Source organism: Herpailurus yagouaroundi, unplaced genomic scaffold, assembly GCF_014898765.1.
Source record: "Herpailurus yagouaroundi ecotype Mexico unplaced genomic scaffold, PumYag 164, whole genome shotgun sequence".
Taxonomy (NCBI): domain Eukaryota; kingdom Metazoa; phylum Chordata; class Mammalia; order Carnivora; family Felidae; genus Herpailurus; species Herpailurus yagouaroundi.
Genome location: NW_024412405.1, coordinates 46466722 through 46470416, shown reverse-complemented (window position 1 = coordinate 46470416; position 3695 = coordinate 46466722).

Below are 3695 nucleotides of genomic sequence, written 5' to 3'. Positions count from 1 at the left end.
AAACAAAAGTGAATTGAAGTAGGTGTGATGTTTAAGAATAGAAAAATAAAAGCAAATCACCTTAGTAGGTGCTTAACTTTTATGTCAATTATGTTTAGAAACGATAATATTGATCACTTCTATTTTCTTGGGCATTGCTAAGAATATACAAAAATAGTAAGTGCTATTGGAAGCATTCAGCTAGTAATAACAACTGCTACTTCTGATTTAATAATCTCAGAGAGAGAGAAATAAAGTCATTATGTAATGATAAAGTGTTCTGTTGTTTAAGAGGATATAGTAACTGTAAATGATATGCACCTAGCAGTAGAACACCTAAATACATAAAGGAAACATCAACAGATCTAAAAGGGGAAAATAGACAGCAATACAATAGTAGCAGGGGATTTCAATACCCCATTTTCAACAATGGGTAGATCATCCAGACAGAAAATCAATAAGGAAACATTGGACTTACACTGCATGTTAGTCAGATGGACCTAACAGATATATACAGAACAACCTATTCAACAGCAGCAGAATACACATTCTCAAGTACACATGGAACATTGTCCAGGATAGATCATGTTAGGCTACACAAAACTACTCAAACAATTTGAGAAGATTGAAATCTAAGCATCTTTTATGACCAGTGTGGTATAAAACCAGAAATCAATGCAAACTTGAAAATTCATAAATATATGGAAATTAAACAACATGCTTGTAAACAACCAGTGGGTCAAAGAAGAAATCAAAAGAGAAATCATGAAATATTTTGAGGCAGATAAAAATGGAAATACAACATACCAAAACTTATGAGATGCCACAAAAGCAGTTCTAAAAGTTCATATAGTGATATGTGCCTATGTTAGGAAAAAAGAAAGATATCAAATAAATAACCTATCTTGAAACTTTAACCTTAAAGGAACTAGAAAGAATAAACTAAGCCCAAAGTTAGCAGAAGGAAAGAAAAAATAAATATCAACAGAAACAATTGAAATAAATGCTAAAAAGAAAATAGAAGAGATCAATGAAACTAATAAATGGTTTTATGAAAAGAAAAACAAAACTGACAAATCTTTACCTAGACTCACCAAGAGAAAAAGAGAGAAGATTCAAATAGATAAATCAGAAATGAAAGAGGGTACATTACAAATGATACCACAGAAATACAAAAGATGATAAGAAACTACAATGAAAATTATACACCAACAAATTTGACAACTTGGAAGAATTGGATACATTTCTAGAAACACACAACCTACCAAGACTGAATCATGACAAAGGAGAAAATCTGAACAGACCAATTACTAATAAGGAGCTTAAATCAGTAATCAAAAACCTCCCCAAAAGAAAAGTTCAGGACCACATGGCTTTACTGGTAAATTCTACCAAACATTTAAAGAAAAAATAATAGCATTTTTTCCAAAATTCTTCCAAACAAAAGAAGAGTGGGGAACACTTCCAAACTCATTTTACAAGACCAATATTACCCTACTACCAAAGCCACCAAAGGATGCTACAAGAAAAGAAAATTATAAGCTAATATCCCTGGTGAATATAGATGCCAAAATCCTCAATAAAATATTAGGAAACCAAATTCATCAATACATTAAAAGGACCATAGCCACGATAAAGTAGGCTTTTATGCCAAAAATGAAAGGATAGTTTAACAATGCAAATCAATAAATGTGATACAGAACATTTATAAAATGGAGGATATAGACTATATGATCATCTCAATATGAACACTCAGATGAACACTCAGATGAAGTGTTTGAGAAAATTCAATATCCTTTCATGACAAAAACTCTCAACAAATTATGTATAGATTGAACATATCTCAGTATAATAAAAGTCACATATGACAAGCCTATAGCAGGTATCATACTCAACAGTGAAAATCTGAAAGCTTTTCCTTCAAGATCAGGAACCAGACAAGAATGTCCATTCTCACAACTTTCCTCAACATAATACTGGAAGTTCTAGCGGGAGCAATTAGGCAAGAAAAGGATATATAGATATAGATATAGATATAGATATAGATATAGATATAGATAGCATCCAAATCAGACAGGAAGAAGTAAAATTATCCTCGTTTGCCAATGATATGATATATTATACATAGAAAATCCTGAAGACTCTACCAGAAACTATTAGAACTAATAAATAGGAGCTGGTTATCGATAAATAGGTTCAACTACACTGATGAATATAGCTGCTAGCTATTTGCCTCCCAAAAGACTCCAGTACTACTATTTTCATTTGTTTTTTTTTAAATATAATTTATTGTCACATTGGCTAAAATACACTGTGTAAAGTGTGCTCTTGGATTTGGGGTAGATTTCCGTGATTCATCACTTACACATCCACTCTCAGTTTTTTCTCTGTATTAAAGAATCTCTTATGGTCTGCCTCCCACCCTCTCCGTTTGTAACTGTTTTTTTTTCCCTTTCCTTCCCCCATGGTCTTCTGTTAAGTTTCTCAAGATCCACATATGAGTGAAAACATATATCTGTCCTTCTCTGATTGACTTATTTCACTTATCATAATACATTTCGGTTCCATCCACATTGCTGCAAATGGCATGATTTCATTCTTCCTCACTGCCAAGTAGTATTCCATTCTATGTATAAACCACATGTTCTTTATCAATTCATCAGTTAATGGACAGTTAGGCTCTATCCATAATTTGGCTATTGATGAAATCATTGCTATAAACATTGGGGTACATGTGCCTTGATAAATCAGCACTTCTGTATCCCTTGGATAAATTCGTAGTAGCGCTATTGCTGGGTGGTGGGGTAGTTCTATTTTTAATTTTTTGAGGAACTTCCACACTGTTTTCCAGAGTGGCTGCACCAGTTTGCATTCCCACCAACAATGGGAGAGGGTTTCCATTTCTCCACATCCTCACCAGCATCTGTAGTTTCCTGAGTTGTTCATTTTAGTCACTCTGACTGGTGTGAGGTCACATCTCAGTGTTGTTTTGATATGTATTTCCCTGATGGTGAGTGAGGTTGAGTATCTTTTCATGTGTCTTTTGGCCATCTGGATGTCTTCTTTGAAAAAGTGTCTATTCACGTTCTGCCCATTTCTTCATGGGATTATTTGTTTTTCAAGTATTGAGTTTGATAAGTTCTTTTTTTTTAATATCAAATTTATTGTCAAATTAGTTTCCATACAACACCCAGTGCTCATCCCAAAAGGTGCCCTCCTCAATACCCATCTCCCACCCTCCCTGCCCTCCCACCCCCCATTTACCCTCAGTTTATTCTCAGTTTTTAAGAGTCTCTTATGCTTTGGCTCTCTCCCTCTCCAACCTCTTTTTTTTTTCCTCCCCTCCCCCATGGACTTCTGTTAAGTTTCTCAGGATCCACATAAGAGTGAAAACATATGGTAGTGTCTTTCTCTATATGACTTATTTCACTTAGCATAACACTCTCCAGTTCCATCCACGTTGCTACAAAAGGCCATATTTCATTCTTTCTCATTGCCAAGTACTATTACATTGTGTATATAAACCACAATTTCTTTATCCATTCATCAGCTGATGGACATTTAGGCTCTTTCCATAATTTGGCTACTGTTGAGAGTGCTGCTATAAACATTGGGGTACAAGTGCCCCTATGCATCAGCATTCCTGTATCCCTTGGGTAAATTCCTAGCAGTGCCATTGCTGGGTCATAGGGTAGGTCTATTTTGAATTTTTTGAG